The sequence below is a fragment of the Artemia sp. Qi Xiang Cuo genome, chromosome 5, assembly GCF_049724085.1.
Source record: "Artemia sp. Qi Xiang Cuo chromosome 5, ASM4972408v1, whole genome shotgun sequence".
Classification (NCBI taxonomy): Eukaryota; Metazoa; Arthropoda; class Branchiopoda; order Anostraca; family Artemiidae; genus Artemia; species Artemia sp. Qi Xiang Cuo.
Genome location: NC_142798.1, coordinates 4,484,249 through 4,505,361, shown reverse-complemented (window position 1 = coordinate 4,505,361; position 21,113 = coordinate 4,484,249). Strand labels below are relative to the sequence as shown.

Sequence of the window (21,113 nt, the reverse complement as noted above, 5' to 3'; positions counted from 1 at the left end):
GCTCGTCAGAACTACCTTGAGCAGGGTACTTTTGCTCCAAAACTATCTGAAAAGGAGTTTCGCCCGGCGATCGGTTGCCACATGGAATAGATTGCCGGCAGAGGTATCCTTCCCTTGACGCGTTCAAGAGAAGGTATAACAAGTATCCCAGTGTTAGAAAATGAGGTAACTACCATGACTAGCGGCAAATCATCATTTGTGATGGAGCCGTGAAGCCTATAATAAAAAAAAATAAATAAAAACCTTATATGCCCCCATGGTACAATTTAAAACCCTTTCCCTCAGGGCAATGGGGAGTGTCTTTCTATAAAAAAAGTTTCTACCTGAAAATTAACTGCGCAGAACAAAATGGCTATCTCAAAATTTTGATTGGATGTGTTTCGGGAAATGGTGAGCGTGGAAGGGGTGTTAGTTTCCTTCCAATCACTTTTGACTATTAAAAAGGGCACAAGCCACTTCCATTTCTAATTAAATGAGCCCTTTTCGAAGTTTCTACCACAACTTCTTCGATACGAAATGCCCTGTTCGAAAGGAAAAAAATAATAATAGATGATACATTGTGCCAACATCGTTCTTATATGCCCTCAGGGCATAACTTAATACCCTATCCCCGAGGGTTGTGGGGGAGTGTCCTCCTCAAAACCATATTTTCTATCTGGAAATCAACTAAGCTGAACAAAATGGCTATCTCGAAATTTTGATTGGTGGTGTGGGGGGGAAGGAGGGGCGTGGGGGGGGGGCTAGTTGCCCTCCAATCACTTTCGACTATTAAAAAGGGCACTAGCCACTTCAATTTCCAATTGAATGAGCCCTTTTCGAAGTTTTCACGACAACTCATTCGATACGAAGTGCCCGGGTATGGAGAAAAAATAAATAATGCATTGTGCCCACATCGTTCTTTACTTAGGCAGCACTATCGCACTGCCTGTGATTTTTTACAGTAATAGACAGCGCGCTAGTGCTACCTAAGTAAAGAACAATGTTGGCACAATGTATTATTTTTTTTTCATACCCGGGCACTTCGTATCGAAGGAGTTGTCGTAGAAACTTTAAAAGGGCTCATTCCATTGGAAATTGGAGTGGCTAGTGCCCTTTTTAATAGTCGAAAGTGAATGGAAGGCAAAACCCCATCCCCCCACGCCCATCATTTCCCAAACACATCCAATCAATATTTTGAGATAGCCATTTTGTTCAGCGTAGTTGATTTCCCGACAGAAAATATGTTTTTGAGGAGGACACTCCCCCACAACCCTCAGGATAAGGGTTTTAAGTTATGCCCTGGGGGCATAAGATAAGATAAGATTTATTGCTAAAAAACGGCTGTCACAAGCCCAAACGGGCCGAATTCGCACTTTAGCTTCAAATAAAGTGAAAAAAGAACAACAAAAACGAACAATCAAAAAACAGCAGGAAGTTATTAAAGGGTAAATGTCAAATACGTAAAAATGTTAAAAACAAAAACAAAAAAACTCATAAAATTAGAAGGCCAAAGTCAAGTCAATAAAAATTCCAAAAAAAACAAAAACTCGTAAAATTAACAAAGGGATAAAGTAAAATTAAAACAAAAACATAAGTTAGTTGGTGACTAACAAACATAAATATAAAACCTCCAAATTTGCAAAATGGGCATTAAACTTAATAACTATGAGGTAAAGAGTGAGGGGGGGGGGCAGCGGAGATTCACTGGTTGAAAATGTCAACTATGTAAGGGATAGAAGTTCTTATATATCTTTCAGTGCGAACTCTTATTGGGGCAAGAAGGGGGATTTTGTTGACACAGAACGCGGGAGGCGGCGTCGAAGGGGTGAATATTGACCAGGGAAAAGGGGAGTTGTTCAAGGGTTATGACGGACATTTTTAGCAAAACGCAAGGTAATTTTTGCTCTCCTTTCCTCAAGTGTGACAAGATTAGCTCTCCTAAGAAGGGAAATATAAGGTACTTTACCCTCATTGAAGATAATTCTTAGGCACCTTTTTTGGCCTGCCTCTATTCTGTCCGATAATTCAGTGGAAATGCCATGATGCCAAACAGGACAGGCGTACTCAAGGGTTGGGCGTACAAATGACAGGAAAATCCTCAAACAGTGCGATTTAGGGCATTTAAATTTTTTAAGGAGTTTAAGGAGGGATATTGTGGCATTTGCACGTTTTAAGATGTCATTAATATGACAATCCCATTTTGAGTCGCTTGAGATGGTAACGCCCAGTAATTTCATAGTGGTAGCAGACATTTCAGGGGGGATTGGACAGGGGAAAGAAGGATGAGTTTGAAGGAAATTAATAGTAAGAACTGTTGACTTTAAAGGGTTGACATTCATATCATCAACAAGTCCTTGGGTTTATATAGTTTCCAAGATGTCCAATAGGTTGCTTTTTGTTTTTTTGAAACATATCTCTAGGACAGTTAGATCATCAACGAATTTCCAGTTATCTGAAAAATAAACACCAAGGTTGTTTATCACTGTAAGAAATGAATTTGAACCTAAGAGGGTTCCTTGGGGCACACCATTTTAAATTAGGAGGGGATCAGAATATACATTCAGGTATTTCACGACTTGCGTTCTATTCGAGAGGAAAGACGCAATTTTTCTAATTAAATAAGTGTCATTTTGAAAGTCATTAGATAGCTGTTCTATTCGTACTTTGTGGTTAGTTAGCTCAGAAGCTTTTTGCAAATTCAAACTGATAACATTAAGCCAGGTATTGGACTTTTTAAGTGTTCTGTAAATTTCATCGAACAGGTAAATGAAGTAATTGGTGGTCGATGATGACCTTAGGTTTCCAAGTTGTCTTTGGTTAACAGTTGGGATTATTTTTACTTTCAACCACTCAGCTAAAAAGCTTTCATATAACTTCGAAAAAACTGGAGTAAGAGTAATGGGACGGACACTATCAAAATCTTGATTGTTACCTTTCTTTTTTCGGGAGTAATAAAACCTAATTTCCAACAATTTGGGAATTTACCAGTAGAGGTAATTTCATTAAAAAGTAAGGACACAGGCTCTGAGATATTGTCGGCAAAGGCTTTAATTAGTACGATTGGGATGTCTAGTGGACATGTACTACACTTTTTAATGTTCTTAATTTTTGCCTCCACATCCGAGGGCGAAATAACGGGAGAATTGAGGGAGCACAAATCATAAGGAGTGTCAAAAAAAAGGGGAGAGAGGTTATGAGCGGTGAAGGAAAGAAACCTGTTCAGATCATTGGCTGTTACTGAAGGGTCTTCTTGGAAATGGAAATCTATATTATTATGTGTTTTCCCACAACTTTTCTTTATTCTATTATACCATTGTTTTTGGCTTTGTAGAAAATAATCCTGGACTTTGCATTTGTAATATGAAGAAGCAGATTTGCGTATTTCTTTTTTTATATGTTTACGCAGTAAGTTAGCTTTGGGTGTTTTACCATTCTTGAGTAGATTCATTTTAATTCTGATTAGCTTTTCCAACTGGCTAGTAATGTATGGTTTGTCATTAGAACATGCTTTTACTTTTTTTCATAGGGAAGAAACTTGTGTATTTTGTTTGAATCAGATTTTGGAATTCAGAGACTTAAAAATTAATATCATTTTTTCCCTTGAGAGACAGCTAGTCTTCGTTAGTAATCAAATATCCAAATGTGAAAGCCATCATTGGAAATTGGGCGATAAGAGAACTCATTAACAGAAAAAGTATGACTTAAGCTGTTGAGAGGCTTCGTTAATAAACAAAAATGGTAACTTCCTCCTAACGGGGTCAAGGGGACAGGAGGGGCATAGAATGCCTGCATATTGGTGCAAATCAAGGATTGAATTTCTTTTTATTGTTGGTATTTTTACTATTTGTTTTAAGGAACTACAAAGGGAACTTAACTTTAAATCATTAGCATCACCTACTAAGAAAATACCGGCGTTCGGGACTTTGCAAAGGACAAAGTCGGCACTACTATGCAATTGTTGATAGAATCGCTGTCTTTGTGCAGCGTTTTGATTTGGGGAATGATAGAAGCAGCAAAACGCAATCAAATTAAAGGGGCGTGGTAAAACTTTGGGTCTTACATTTACTCAGATGATTTCATCGTAATATGAGAGGTTGGGAGTATGAATTAATTTAGGAAAGAGATAATTATTTACAAATAATAGTATTTCACCTCCCTTTTTACCTAGGGGGTGATCATGAGGACGAAGTTTTATGAATTGGGAATAGTTATTAATTTTCAATAAATCAGGGTTCTGTGCTTGTACCTCAGTTACGGCATTTACATCAATTTTGTGTACTTGAGAGAGGGCCTCTAGCTCGATCAATTTGTCGAAATTCAGGCTTTTGGCGGTCGTAACGAGGAACTTTGGGAAATTAAAACGATTACTAAAGAGGGCAATTTTTTGTTTGTTAATTGTGGTAGACAGTGGAGGGTGGGGGAACGTGGATCTGGGAGAGGCATCTTTTTCGGGGTGAAGGCTGGGATTTGTTTGAGAAGCAGGATTAAACTTCCGGTTAGGTTGAGCAAGGAGGGTTTGAGAGAAAAGGGCTACATCTTTTAAACCTGGTTCATTCTTGTCTGGTAATGTTTGGGAGGGAAATATGACGGTGTTATGGTGTTTTCAAGGGGTTCAGCCTTGGAAGGGTTAACTATAGTGATAAGAAGGAAGAGATTTTGCTGGGAATATAGAGTTTTCTTCTGGAGGGTATAGATTGAAGTTTTTTTAGTGAGCAGGGTAGATTTTGGATAAAAAAGAAAGAGTGAGTAATGATGAATTAATTTTATTAATTAAATGTAGGGGGCTTCACTTGTGGGTTGATTGAGAATTTGTAACTATTTTCATATTAAAAGTTTTACTACGCCTGGCTATAGCACAATAATCCCTGTTTTCCAAATATAATAACATGCACTTAGTTCCAAAACATAGGCCACTTTGAAATTTTTGACAGGGTTTGGAATGAGAAAGGGAGCAATAATTGTCGTTACGGTGACCAGTAGTTAAAAAAGACATACATATAAGGTTTTTATAGAAGGCGTTGTCGTAAAAACTTTAAAACAGGCTCATTCGATTGGAAATTCAAAGGGCTAGTACCCTTTTTAATAGTCGAAAGTGATTGGAGGGCAACTAGTCCCCCCACGCCATTCATTCCCCCCAGACACATCCAATCAAAATTTTGAGATATGCATTTTGTTCAGCGTAGTTGATTTCCAGATAGAAAATATGTTTTTGAGAAGGACAGTCCCCCACAGCCCTCAGGGCAAGGGTTTTAAGTTATGCCCAGGGGGGCATATAAGGTTTTCAAAGAAGGCGTTGTCGTAGAAACTTCAAAAAAAGCTCATTCGATTGGAAATCCAAAGGACTAATGCCCTTTTTAATATTCGAAAATAATTGGAGGGTAACTAGCCCCCCCCTCCCCCATCATTCCCCCAAACACATCCAATAAAAATTTTGCAGACATAAATATTAGTAATAATAAATCTTTATCCTGTTTTCAAAGAAATTTTCATCGCCCAATGTTATGTTTAGTGATTACTCCGTCTATTGCATCTTTTTTTGACGGGCAATAAATGAATAATAATACTAATAATGATAATATCATAAGACCAAAAGGCAATATGTGCAAGCTACTACTAATACTACTATAGCTGCTACATTTGCTCCTACTACTACTACTTCAACTGCTACTTTTATTGCAACAGCTTGTAAAGGCAATACGTTAATACTTTTGCTGCTACTAGTACTACCGCTATTACTATTGATTAAATAAAAAAAACAAGTTATTTCAACTAAAAATAAAGAGCAACATTAAAGCTTCAAACGATCAGAAACTATTACGTATATGAAGGGGATTGCCTCCTCCTCAACCTCTCGCTCTTTATGCTAAAGTTTTATAGTACATTTAAGAAAGCTTCTTATTGTTATAATTAAACGAACCTTGTGTTTCAGGAGTCGTTCTTAAAGAATAGGGACAAAATTCAAACTTTAAGACAAGGAGCGAGGTGTTGAGGAAGGGGCAACCCCCTTCATATACTTACTAATTTCTGTTCGTTATAAGATTTAATGTTGCTCCTTACTTTCAGTTGAAAAAACTTCTTTTTTTATTTAATTTCTGATCTTTTTTTAAATAATGCCAGGGAATCTAGCCCCACTTCCACGGATAAATCCCCCTCCCCACGGAAAAATTCTTTAGATAATTCAGTCCCGTTCAAAATTTACCCCTGTCAATAATCCTTAACAACTCCATGTGTAAAATTGAGACAGAAAAGAGAAAGGAAGACGTAAAAAAAAAATTTCATATAGTATTTCTGGCAAATTCCCCCAGTGTATAATTTTCCCTGACAAGTCCACCCCCTGGAAACTTCCCCGTCCATGGAAAATTTCTCCCGTGGAACACCCCCCGCAAAAATTTTGTTCCCCCACCCGAAAATGTATACATACATCCCAATAACAAAAACTATGCGTAAGCAATGGGCACATTTTATAACTTAAAGAGCTCTTCCCTGGGGCTGTGGGGTTGTCAAGTTATATCCAAAGGCACAGTCTTTGGGTGTTTCAAATTATGATGAACAAAATGGCAATCTCAAAATTTTGATCGGACGATTTTAGGAAAAAAGGGGCGGGAGAGGGAGCCTAGTTGCCCTCCAATTTTTTTGGTCACTTTAAAAGAACACTAAAACTTTTAATTTCTATTCGAATGAGTCCTCTCACAATATTCTAGAACCACCGGGTCAATACGATCATCTTCTGGCAAAAAAAAAAAAATAAAAATTCCACACTTTTACAGATAGGAGCTTGAAAGTAGGGTTTTCTGATACGCTGAATCTGACGGCGGAATTTTCATTAAGATTCTATGACTTTTAGGGGGTATTTCCCCCTTTTTTTGAAAATCAGACATGTTTTCTCAGGCTCGTAGCCTTTAATGCGTAACATTAAATTTAATCAGACTTATATATTTAAAATCAGCATAATAAGCCGATTCTTTTGATATATCTATTAGTATAAAAATTCCGTTTTTTAGGGTTTCGGTTACTATTGAGCCGGGTCGCTACTTATTTACATTTCGTTACCACTAACTTTGTGGATACTACTACTAACAATACAAATACTGCTACTGTTACTACTATTAAAGCCATGCCTAAGGGTACGAAGGTGAAATTTTCAAGGGAATTTGGGGGAGGGGAAGATGAACTTAATCACAACACGCCGTCTGTATGCAGGTTGTCAAAAGGGCGTATCAGCAATATCTTAGGAACAGTTCGGTGTGAGAAGTTCAAACTAACAGGGCTTGTTTTGGGGGATGTTGAACTAGCCAAAAGAAAATGCTTGCAACCTAATGCTGCTGCTTCTACTCATAATACTACTGCTGCTAATATTATTACTACTTCTACTGCTACTATTTTCACTAAACCTATGGCTACTGCTATTAAATCAACTGCTACTACTGCTACTACTGCTAATAAAACTAAGGGTATTAAGGCAAAAAATTTGGGAAATATTGCAGCTGTATGGACCTAATTCGAAACACATTATGTCCATACAGATTGTCAAGAGGACATATCAGAAATGCCGCAGAAACGGTAGATAGCAAAGTTTCGGTTACTAGTGAGCTGAGTCGCTCCTAATTTAAAGTTCATTACCGCGAACAGTTTGATAAAAGCTTCATGACCACCTCATGCTTCCTGCCTTAGTCTTTGAATATATCAATTTTCCTACACTAAGTACACGGGCTATAATGACAAGAAGCTTGAGATGGCTAGGACACTTTCAACGGATGAGGATGACAGGCTGCCAAAGATCGTCCTTTTTGGCCTACCACTTAGGACCAGACAAACAGCAAGTTGTCTCCGTATTGCCGTAGTTATCAGAGCATATGAGAGCACAAATTGTAGTTGTGCGGTCTACAATTCAACGATATGACTGGCAATAGAATTAATTTAAGTAAAAATTTGAAATGAGCACTTTCGTACTAACTAGAACAAAAGAATAACAAGTAGAGAAATCTCAACGATGAACAAACAAACAGGACTAGGGCCAGTAGAAAGAAAAGATGAAAACTAAAACAACGCGAATATTTCGCCTGTGTTAAAACAAGGCATCTTCAACGCTGATAAAACAAAGATGAAAACTAAAACAGCGCGGATATTTTGCCTGTGTGAAAACAAGGCATCTTCAACGCTGATAAAACAAAGATAAAAGCTAAAATAACCTTAAAACACATAAAATCCAAAACCAAGAAATAAAAACAACCAATATCAATATCTACAATTGTCGTAGGCCTAACTGATTTTGTAGGTCACATAAGCTAATAGAGTTGCTTCGATGAGAACAACAAAGCAACTGGATAAAATAAAATAAAATGAGCAAGGAGTTAATTATTCTGTTGCGAAATAATCCTATTGTTTGCTACTATTTCTGCATTTCTCGTAGGTCTTGTATTTAATCCAGTTCCCTGGTGATTTTGTAACACCTTGTTACCCCCTTAACTACTCTATCGCTCTATCGCTGGAAATGGCCATGGCATCGTCATAGGCATATTGGCAGATAGGAGGGCACCCCCCCTTCCACGCTCCTTTTTTCCCCAAAGTTGTCCGATCAAGATTTTGAGATAGTCATTTTTATCAGCATAATTGAAAGATCCAATAACTATGTCTTTCGTAGGGGTAACATGGCCCCCCATTGTCCATGGCGGGAGATTTACAAGTTCTTAAATTTGCCCATTGTTTAACGATATTATTTGTTACTGGGAAATATAGAAACATTTTTCGGGGAGGGGGAGATTTTGTGCTTGGGGCGGGTTTCCATAGGGAGAGTTTTCCGTGGTAAGGGAAATTTCGTGGGATGTGGGTGAACTTTCCAGGGAACAGGGAATTTTCTATTTTAAACAGGAGGAATTTGAAGGAATTCCTACAAGAAATTCTTGTTATTTGTCTTACTTTCTCTTTGCTAACTCAATTTTTCATGAGTAGATGTTCTGGGGGGAATTATCCAGGGGATTTTTTAAGCGTGGATTTTCGAAAAAATATTCCACGGAAGGCGAGATTTTCGGAGTGACCGAGAAAACGATTAGAAATTGAAGTCTTTTTCAAATAAAAGTATGCTAAGGAGAATTTCTCAGGCTGAATCATCCGCAAGAATTTTTACAGGTGGGGGTGGGGGATTTTCAGCGTGGATGGAACTGCCCGGAGGAAATTTTAAGAGGAGAGTGTATTTTATGTGGGAGAAAATATCCACGGCTGGATTTCTCGTGAAGGGGAGGGGAGATTTTTATGGAAGTTGAGCTGGATTTACTGGCATTATTTAAAAAACGGTCAGAAATTAAAAAAAACAAGTTTTTCTAACTGAAAGTAAGGAGCAACATTAAAACTCAAATCAGAAAGAAATTATTCCATATGTGAAGGGGTTACCCCCTCCCCAATACCTTTCTCTTTACGCTACAGTTTTACTGTTTGTCCCAATTCTTTAAGAACGGCTCTTGAAACGCAATAGCCGTTTAATTGCAATAAGAAGCTTTTTCAAAAGTGGTAAAAACTATAGCGTGAAGTACAAGGTATTGAGGAGGGGACAACCCCTTCATGTACGGAATAATTTCTGTTCTTTTGAGTTTTTATGTTTCTCTTTACTCTCAGTTAAAAAAGGAATTGTTTTATTTTATATAATTACTAATCAAGGACGGCTAAATGAAATACCATGACTGCTCCAATGCTTTAATTTAGTCTTAAGAATTTTAATTTTGTTGTGTAGTAGGAAAAGCCAATTCTCATTTACTTTCTAGTGCATTTGTAGATAAAAGGTTTTTTCCGTTCTTCTCTATTAGTTTTTTAATAATTTTTTTGTCATCCATATATCCTACTATTATTTCATACTTCAAACTAATGACTCTTGATTCCAATACTGAAAGCTGATACTGCATATACCTCTCCTTAGAAACAGCCAGTACCATTAGAGATATTTAATCTGCTCGAAGATTTATTTTCTTTGACCTTCTTTGGCCAGAAATGGTTGAAAAATAGTTAAAAAAAAGCTCCAGTGCTAGCAATAATTATGACTCAACTTTTATCCTTGCAATAGTGAACTCGATAAATCTAAAAAAAACGAACGTGTTAAAATTGGAAAGGACTCTATCGTTGAATATTTATTTTTAGTGGAGTTAAATTGAAATTGAGTTGGAATTAAATTGGAAAATTTAACTGTAGTCACAATATGCTATCTATAGTTTATCCAGAGAGAATATATTAATGAAATTTTAACTGATTTCCTCAGGGTACCAAGGACAGCGAAATAAAACTGTTTTTGCCCTTCAACTCATCTTAGGTCTTTTTTTTACTTAAAAATTCTGTTTTCGAAGATTTTTTCTTTTGATTGTTGGAGTTTGAAGTGGGAAGTTTTCTGGGAAGTACCACATTTTGTCTATAGTGGCAAGTTGAACCTTGAAAATGAATAAGGAAAACTAATTAGATAAACCGGACAACGCTTTTCACCCAAAAATCCATTATGTTTTTCCGGTATGTTTCTAGTTTTGTTTATATATGTTTTAGGCAAGATTCTTTTTCTTTCTTAATTTGGCTCCCACTACTATCAAAAACTGAAAAGCTCCATATGAAAGTTTTTCTATTAACGATTGAATTTTAAATTTTCTTGTTGTGTCATCTGTGTCCGTTTCCACTTATTCATTTTAAGCAATTATGTTTAATTTTCATTGTCCTAGGTGCTTTTGCTTTTCCTAAGTAAATTTTACCACCGTGACCTAGCTTTCTAAATGCATCTGTTTCTTTATTTCCAGAGCCAACTACTGGGCCTAAGGAAAAAGTTGATATCCTTTGTATTTCTTATTTGACAGGCGCCGTACTCTTCTCTTGCTAACTTTCTTTAGCTGAATCGGGATCTCCCAAGATTTCTTCAGTATCCTAAAGAAAATTATCCGATAAAAATCGTGATAAGAAATCGTGATTGTGAGTGTCAATCGGATAATAATAAGGATTATTTGATTTTAATTTTTGATTGTGTTAGATTTTAGTGCGGGCTGGTAAAGCGCTATTTATGGTAAGATTTCTATTCTTAGGAATTTTGTAAGCAGTGCGTTCAGTATAATCAGGAGAACTTCCCGAAAAAAGTAATTAAGAGATTAATAAGAAACATAATATGTTGATTGCTAGAATTATAATTCAGAGGTAATTAAACTCACAGTACTATGTTTCGGTTGGAAAAGTACTATTGATGGTAAGACTTAAGTCTTCTAGAATTACTGCAAGTACAGCAATCAAAATGTCTTGATTGGCCACATAGGTATAAAAAAGGAAAAAAAGGGCATAGCGTCTTTTCTGTGAGTATCAGAGACAAAACATGTTGCACCTTGTCCTAAACACAAAATGGCAAGTCTTTATACACCCTTCCCCCCGCCCCCAAAAAAGTTCAACGATTTTCAAGCTGTTCCTCCAGTCATACTCAATTACGTGTCAAATCCATATGTATTTAATGAAACTTAAAGGGTCTATGCAAATCTCTGTAACGGGGAATAGCTGCTTACCTTCAAGCATTAAAAATTAAAAATGTTTACTCTCTTGTAAGGATCTAAAACCATGAGTTTGACTGTAAAAGTACACTCCAGATAAATACTCACTTCAGATAGATCTATCCGTTGCATACTGATTTTGTGCAGATTAGTGATTGGGTGGCTGTTGACTTACTTTGACTTGACTTATGTCTCCTGCCGGGCGCTGCTCGGCGTAGAGAGTGACGTCTGCCTCCTCCATCCACTTCGGTCCATGGCAAGCGTTTGCACATCGCTTTACCTGATATTTGCCATCGTCGGGAACTCGGACTGGGTGTCAGACCATCGTTTTTTCGGTCGACCGTGAGGTCGCTTCCAACCGGCTTTGACAGGGTCGAAGTCATGCGGACGCTAAAAGTAAGATTTTTGCTTTAGTAGTAGATACTACATGAACTTTAAATTTTTGGATAATTTTAAGGGATCCTCATTCTCAGAGTATCTCAAACGAGCTAAATAAAGTTTTTGTAGACTTTAAACTGAAGATGATGCTCTTCATTGTAAAGGGAATGTAATATTGCCCTGTTTTATTCGCACAAATAAATATTAGGTTGTTTCCCGTTTTTTCAATGCTGTTCTAAAAACTTCGGTCACCTTTTGTGCTCCTCCTTTTCAAGGTCGGCCCCCTCCTTTACATCTCAACATATTCTTACTTGCGATTGTTTCGAGGGTTAAGTGTTTTAAAAGTTTTGATGGAACCCCTCCCCATCCCAGTATGTATGTATCACAGTTTATAGAATTAGCAGTATGATCATACCCTATCTCACCCATTATAAAAACCCGGACCAAGGTGCGAGTGCTCCAGAGAACGTTTTTGCAGATATAAACATAAACGGCATTAGATCTATTCACGGGTAGACAAGTCAGATTTCTCTTGGACACGAAAAAAGTGGAAACCCGCTATTACGAATAATGCACTTTGTAACCATTTCCCATTGATTGACGGAAACAGACTAACCCGCTAATGCAGCAATAAGTGGGAGGAGCTTTTTGTTCGTACCGAGAATGAAGACCAGAAATTATCTGCGATAAACTTACTGGATAATTCTATAAACTGTGGCATGTATGTGTTTAAAACAAATCCGTCGGGCAATAGAAAAAAATAGAACATAAACATAATAAAACGAACAAGAAAAACACAAATAGATTAAAAGAAAAAACGTATTTATATATGAATCTTCACGAAATTATTTATAAAGAGATACAACTATCACGATGTTTCAGCCCTTTATCAACATACTTAGCCATATTCCTTAATGCAATCTTAACTCGTGATCCTACAATCCCTTAAACCCACCTTCTATCTATCAACACTAACGAAAAATACTCATTTATCAGATCCACCAATTCCTTACAATTCTCCAAAAATTGAAAAATATCTTCATCATCTTCCCCACACATCGGAAAAGGAAATGGATACACTGGGTTAACACTATATTCCCTGAATTTTCTCTCTCTTTTCCCAATGTCAATCGACCCTCCCCTTAAGTTCAAAATATATTTTAATTCTTCCCCTTTCAACCCCAACTTAAAATAAACTTCTTTTCCCCACGTTTCCTTCACCGTACTATACAGACTCAGAGATCCCGAGACCTCCTTCCGAGCCTGCCACTGCTGTGTTCCATGCTCGTGTAACCTTTCTTTTACCTTATCAACCACTGTATCTGAATTCGATCCCTTACCTTCATTCCAAAATACGAATATCCTACTTCATCTAAAATGTTCTTAATTTCCTGCCGGCATCCAACCTCTATATTATCCTCAAACAAACTAATATACGCTTATTTCGTTAGCCTATTTTTACTTCTTAAAATTTTTATCCAAAACTTATTCATTCTTATTAACCTATCTTTTCTTAACCTACTTAGTCCCAAACCCCCACCAGTGCATTCCTGTGTGTATATGAGTCATTAGCGGAAATAAAGAACAGTCAGTAAAAATGTGAGGAAAAGCAAGATAATACTAGGATTTTTCTTTTGTTTTTAATCCAACGAAAAATTGTAATATCATAAGCCATTCTCATAATCTTCTCCTTTGACACTCATCTTTGCTAACCGTATTTCTATTGCCACTGGCGAGTAAGAGGAATGAGTCATCAGACACGTTTTCCGGAGCAATTTTTGACTCTTCTGATATTAGACCATATGCATCTTTTCGTCATCTTCGGGAAAAAAGCTTGAAACTCTTCCAATCATAACGCACTTTGCGTTGAAGTCTGTTTGACTGTCTTAATAAGTCTGTTTCATTACTTTATGAAGGAAGTTCAAGATTCGTCGTTGTTTTGTGAGTAGAAGGGCCAGACTTTGTCAAAATAAATAAAAGACAGGCTTTAAAAATTTGGAAAATTACTAAATACTCTGCTGAAATTAAGGCATTAGATCCAGCACTCTTAAAACCATACGTTTGTGTGTTACAAATACGAGCCTACAGTGTGTGATTATTTTACAATGTATTCTCCGGTGGCCTATAATTCGGGAAGGCCCAAACAGAACTAAGCTGTTACTAACTTCAAAGTTTTTTAAATTACTGAACTATGTAATTATATTGTTACGTATCATTTGGGAGGGGATCACTTTCAGACCCCCTCCTCTTAAAATCATAATCTTGTAAAAATCTGTAGCTTTGATTGCTGACTCTGAGTTTCCCCATTTTATTAATTAAAAAAAAATTCTGAAAAGGAGTTTTTCAACGAAAAGTAAACACCATTTTAAAGCCTAATGTGAGCAGGAATAATGTCTTCTAATAATTAAAACTTAAAGACCAGAAATTACTTTCAATACATGAAAGAAACCCAAAACAAAAAGAAATTAAAATAAATAATACGTACACCCATCAACACTATCTGCAAGTTTCCATTTGTTTCCTTGGCTGTTCCGGAGGCATTGGAGATGCTCTTTTATTATAACCTTGATACATGTAGTGTCTTTCGATTTATTTCAACACCCACTTCAACATTCCTGAAAGTTTCAAATTAACGACCTTGGACGCTCATGATATATTACAGATTCACCGTTTTAATAACCTGGACGCAGACAATGTCGTTTTATTTAGACAAGATACCCCTCAACGTTTACTAGAATTTCAGATATATTACCCTTAGCAATTTTTGATATAATGCAGATAGACTTTTTTGAAAACTTTGGTAGACATAGTGTCGTTTGATTTACCTAATTCCCTGGAAGTTCCACATATTGTAATTTGATTTAGCTAATTCCCTGGAAGTTTCAAGTTAGTACCATTAACTGTTCCTGAGATATTGCAGCTACACGCTGCGGTTAACCTGGATGCATATAGTGTGTTTTGATTTAGCTCACAAACACTCCCTAAAAGTTTCAATTTAACACCCTTACTCGTTCCTCAGATATTGCATGTACATCTGCAAAATGCAGAATGAATATATATCAAAGGCATCTCTCAGCTCTCTTTATTTCTGACTCTCAAACCTTTTTATTTGCGACTTTGACGTGAGAATTTGTTAGGTGTGGTGTGGAAACCTAATGTTTCCACACCATTGCGTCTTTTCATTTAATTCAACAGTTCCTGTAAGTTTCAACTTAATAGCCTTAGCCATTCCTGAGATTTTGTACAAGCCGCCCTTTACCATTATATAACATACACTTAGGTAACTATACTTAGTAGTTACTAATAAAGTAATTTTAGTTATTTACGTTTCTAGCCCCAGGCCATGTGGGGGTCTTCCACACAGACATTTTAATTGGACCTTCGAACTATTTTGAACAACACAACTATCTCGGGATTTTAATTGAATGTCTTTGGAGGTTCCAGGGTGTTACAAAAAGGCAAAGGAAGGGGGCTTGTTGCCCCTAATAACTTTCTCCGAAAAGTTTCCTCCTCCGAAATCAGTTTCCAAAAAGGAAACTACAACTTCCCTTTTCCTATCGAAAGCCCCCCTCCAAAGGCTCTACAATAGCTTTAAAAAGTAATGATAGCAAATAATACAGTGATGGCTTATGGGTTAAACCAATAAGCTTTATGTAGAATAAAATTCATACCGTCATTAATGTGAACTTAAACATTGACATTTGTTTAAAATATAGGGTTTTATGTCTTTGTCACTTCTGATTTTTCGTATGAGCTATTGTAAGTGAAATCACATAAAAGTTTGTTTTCAAACAGAAGTAAAACGTTACATTAAATCTTACACCGAACATAAACTGAGGGATCCCGTCTTAAGTATGGAATAATAAGCTTAATAAACTTAATTATGTCCTTTTTCTGAGCAGCCTACTCCAAGAACAAATACCCAAAATTAAGAGGAATGTGATAAAAAGTTTAATTTGTATCATAATTATTCTTATTTAATTTAAACATGCCAATTATTACATCAAATGTTTTGAAATGCAATTTTAAATGAAACACTTCCAATTACCTACTGGGTACTCATACTTTGAGTGAAGGACTATTCAAACTTGAGGGAGGGGGGAGTGCCACCCTGTAATACAGGATAACTTCTTTTAGTTTTTGTTTTAATGATATTACTTACTTTAGTTTCAATATAAATTTGTTTTTAACTTAATCTATGCTTGTTTTGATGTTGCATCTAGGGGTTGTTTTGATATTATATCTAGGGCTCTCTTAAATTATATGGACGTTACCCCTAACCTTAATCCCTACTGTTCACTTTAATATAAATTTTAAATATAAATTTAAATATAAATTTTAGGGCCATGCTTTAAGCTTTTCTTCTAGGGAATATTTTCAGAAAAATTTTGTCGTTAGGAGATGCCTCTCCTTCTTTTGTGCAGGTAAGCATATGAATGTAATATTACATGCTACATTCAGCATCAGGGTTGCCACTCGGTGAGAAAAAAAAACACCAGATTTTGGTGATTTTTTGGTTGATTTAGTGATTTTCTTCAATAATCTATTGATCTATGTACTGATTTAGTTTTTTTTTGGTTTAGGCAATATAAAAAATCGCTAGAAATAGTGATAAATCACTAAGGATGGCAACCCTGCTCATCATGTTTCGCAATATCGGAGGAGCTGTTAATCTGCAGCATCGAAACTGTAGACTTATATCATAGGCAGCGCGCTAGCGCTGCCTAAGTAAAGAACGATGTGGGCACATTGTGTTTTTTTTTCTCCATCGTGCACTTCGTATCGAAGGAGTTGTCGTAGAAACTTCGAAAAGGGCTCATTCGATTGGAAATTGGAGTGGCTAGTGTCCTTTTTAATAGTCGAAAGTGATTGGAGGGCAACTAGCCCCCCAACCCCCCCCCCCCAGCCCATCATTCCCCCAAACACATCCAATCAAATTTTTGAGATAGCCATTTTGTTCAGCGTAGTTGATTTCCGAATAGAAAATATGTTTTTGAGGAGAACAATCCCCCCCAACCCTCAGGGCAAGGGTTTTAAGTTATGCCCTGGGGGGATATAAGGTTTTTATAGAAGGCCTTGTCGTAGAAACCTCAAAACAAGCTCATTCAATTGGAAATTCAAAGGGCTATTACCCTTTTTAATAATCTAAAGTTATTGGAGGGCAACTAGCCCCCCCACGCCCATCATTCCCCCAAACACATCCAATCTAAATTTTGAGATAGCCATTTTGTTCAGCGCAGTTGATTTCCAGATAGAAAATATGTTTTTGAGAAGGACACTCTCCCACAACCCTCAGGGCAAGGGTTTTAAGTTATGCCCTGGGGGTATATAAGGTTTTTTTTAGAAGGCGTTGTCTTAGAAACTTCAGAACAGGCTCATTCGATTGGAAATTCAAAGGGCTAGTACCCTTTTTAATAGTCAAAAGCGATTGGAGGGCAACTAGCCCCCCCCACGCCCAACATTCCCCCAAATACATCCAATCACAATTTTGAGAGAGCCATTTTGTTCAGCGGAGTTAATTTCCAGATAGAAAATATGTTTTTTAGGAGGACACTCCCCCACAAACCTCAGGGCAAGGGTTTTAAGTTATGCCCTGGGGGCATATAAGGTTCTTATAGAAGGCGTTGTCCTATAAACTTCAAAACAGGTTCATTCGATTAGAAATTCAAAGGGCTAGTACCCTATTTAATAGTAGAAAGCGATTGGAGGGCAACTAGCCCCCCCCACGCCCATCATTCCCCAAATACATCCAATCTAAATTTTGAGATAGCCATTTTGTTCAGCGCAGTTGATTTCCAGATAGAAAATATGTTTTTGAGAAGGACACTCTCCCACAACCATCAGGGCAAGGGTTTTAAGTTATGCCCTGGGGGTATATAAGGTTTTTATAGAAGTCGTTGTCGTAGAAACTTCAGAACAGGCTCATTCAATTGGAAATTCAAAGGGCTAGTACCCTTTTTAATAGTCAAAAGCGATTGGAGGGCAACTAGCCCCCCCCACGCCCCTCATTCCCCCAAATACATCCAATCACAATTTTGAGAGAGCCATTTTGTTCAGCATAGTTAATTTGCAGATAGAAAATATATTTTTGAGGAGGACACTCCCCCACAAACCTCAGGGCAAGGGTTTTAAGTTATGCCCTGGGGGCATATAAGGTTTTTATAGAAGGCGTTGTCGTAGAAACTTCAAAACAGGCTCATTCGATTAGAAATTCAAAGGGCTAGTACCCTATTTAATAGTAGAAAGTGATTGGAGGGCAACTAGCCCCCCCACGCCCTTCATTCCCCAAATACATCCAATCAAAATTTTGAGATTGCCATTTTGTTCAGCGTAGTTGATTTCCAGATAGAAAATATGTTTTTGAGGAGGACAGTCCCCCACAAACCTCAGGGCAAGGGTTTTAAGTTATGCCCTGGGGGCATATAAGGTTTTTATAGAAGGCGTTGTCGTAGAAACCTCAAAACAGGCTCATTCGATTGGAATTTTAAAGGGCTAGTACCCTTTTTTAATAGTCGAAAGTGATTGTAGGGCAACTAGCCCCCCACCACGCCCCTCATTCCCCCAAATACATCCAATCACAATTTTGAGAGAGCCATTTTGTTCAGCGTAGTTAATTTCCAGATAGAAAATATGTTTTTTAGGAGGACACTCCCCCACAAACCTCAGGATAAGGGTTTTAAGTTATGCCCTGGGGGCATATAAGGTTCTTATAGAAGGCGTTGTCCTAGAAACTTCAAAAGAGGTTCATTCGATTAGAAATTCAAAGGGCTAGTACCCTTTTTAATAGTAAAAAGTGATTGGAGGGCCACTAGCCCCCCCTCCCACGCCCTTCATTCCCCAAATACATCCAATCAAAATTTTGAGATTGCCATTTTGTTCAGCGTAGTTGATTTCCAGATAGAAAATATGTTTTTGAGGAGGATAGTCCCCCACAACCCTCAGGGCAAGGGTTTTAAGTTATGCCCTGGGGGCATATAAGGTTTTTATAGAAGGTGTTGTCGTAGAAACCTCAAAACAGGCTCATTCGATTGGAAATTCAAAGGGCTAGTGCCCTTTTTAATAGTCGAAAGTCATTGGAGGGCAACTAGCCCCCCCACGCCCATCATTCCCCCAAACACATCCAATCAAAATTTTTAGATAGTCATATTGTTCAGCGTAGTTTTTTTCCAGATAGAAAATATGTTTTTGAGGAGGACAACCCTCAGGGCAACGGTTTTAAGTTATGACCTGGGGGTATATAAGGTTTTTATAGAAGACGTTGTCGTAGAAACTTCAAAACAGGCTCATTCGATTGGAAATTCAAAGGGCTAGTACCCTTTTGATAGTCGAAAGTGATTAAAGGGTAAATAGCCCCCTCCGCTCCCCACGCCCATCATTCCCCCGAACACTTCCAATCAAAATTTTGAGATAGCTATTTTGTTCAACGTAGTTTTTAGTTCTGGAAATTAGTTCTTCGAGGATGACAACCTCCTCACAGCCCTCAGGACAAGAGTTGTAAGTTATGCCTTGGGGGCATATAAAGTTTTTACAGAACGCGTTGTCGTAGAAACTTCAAAAAGGGCTCATTTGATTAGAAATTGAAATGGCTTGTGCCCTTTTTAATAGTCGAAAGTAATTGGAAGGCAACTAACACGCCTTTCACGCCCACCATTTCCCCAAATACGTGCCATCAAAATTTTGAGATAGCCATTTTGTTCCACGCAGTTAAAGTTCAGGAAATTATACCTTTGAGCAGAACTGTCCCCCCAGAGTCTTCAGAGCAAGGGTTATAAGTTATACCCTGGGGGCATATAAGTTTTCATTGAAATCTTTGTCGTAGAAACTTGAAAAAGGGCTCATTCGATTGAAAATTCAAAGGTCTAGTACCCTTTTTAATAGTCAAAAGTGATTTGAGGCAAACAAGGCCCCCTCTCTTGCCCATCTTTTCCCCAAACACATCCAATCAAAATTTTTAGATAGCCACTTTATTCAGTGTTCTGGATTTCCAGACAGAAATTATGTTTTTTTGAGGAGGACACTCCCCCGCAGCCCTCAGGGCAAGGGTTATAAGTTATGCCCTGGGGGCATATAAGGCTTTTACTGAACGCTGCGTCGTAGAAGCTTCAAAAATGACTCATTCGATTGGAAATTGGAATGGCTAGTGCCCTTTTTAATAGCCGAAAGTGATTGGAAGGCACCAATCACCCCTTCCACGCCCACCATTACCCCAAATATATCCGATCAAAATTTCTTGATAGCCATTTTGTTCCATCAAGTTTAAAGTTCAGTAAATTATACCTTTGAGCAGGACACTCTCCCTATAGTCTTCAGGGCACGGGTTATAAGTTATGTCCTGGGGGCATATAAGGTTTTTATTGAAATGGGCGACTAACCACCCTCTCACGCCCACCGATTCCCCAAACACATCCAATCAAAATTTTGAGATATCTATTTTGTTCAACGTAGTCGAAAGTTCTGAAAATTAGGTCTTTTAGGATAAAAACCCCATCAGAGCTTTCAGTGCAAGGGTTGTAATCTGTGCCCGGGGGGCATATAAGGTTTATATAGAAAGTTGTTGTAGAAATTTCAAAAGGGGCTCATTTGATTGGAAATTGAAATTGCCCTTTTTAATAGTCGAAAGTGAGTGGAGAGTAATTAACCCCCCCCCTCTCACGCCCTCCATTTCCTCAAATACATTCAATCAAAGCTTAGAGATAGCCATTTTGTTCAACGTAGTTGAAAGTTCTGGAAATTATGTATTTAAGGATGACAAACCCCCCAGAGTCCCCAGGAAAAAGGTTGTAAGTTATGCCCAGGGGGCATATAAGGTTTTTAATAAGAGAATTGTCGTAAAAACTTCAAAAGGGGCTCATTAAATTGGAATTTGAGAGGGATAGTGCCCTTTTTAATAGTTGAAAGTGATTGGACGGTAACTAACCCCTCTCTCACGCCCACCATTCCCCAAACACATCCAATCAAAATTTTCAGATAGCCATTTTGTTCAACGTAGTAGAAACTTCTGGAAATTAGGTCTGTGAGGATGACAACTCCCCCACCCAGCCCTCAGGGCGAGAGTTGTAAGTGTTCCCCTGGGGGCATGTAAGGTTTTTATTGAAAGTGTTGACGTAGAAACTTCAAAAAGGCTCACTTGATTAGAAATTGAAAGGGCTAGTGCCTTTTTTAAAAGTTGAAAGTGATTGGAGAAAGACTAACGCCTCTCTCATGCCCACCATTTTCCCAGTCACATCCAGATCAAAATTTTGAGATAGCCATTTTGTGTGACGT

General features: G+C 37.6%; 1 protein-coding gene across 1 annotated transcript in view; it reads left to right on the top strand.

Moving 5' to 3' along the window:
* The first annotated feature begins 10,890 nt into the window (after positions 1–10,890).
* LOC148951733 (transient receptor potential-gamma protein-like) overlaps positions 10,891–21,113 on the top strand; it is a 325,562-nt gene continuing 315,339 nt past the window's right edge. Inside the window, exon 1 of the mRNA XM_089088658.1 lies at positions 10,891–11,002. The gene's annotated coding sequence lies outside the window, so the exon portion shown is untranslated. The remainder of the gene's footprint in view (positions 11,003–21,113) is intronic.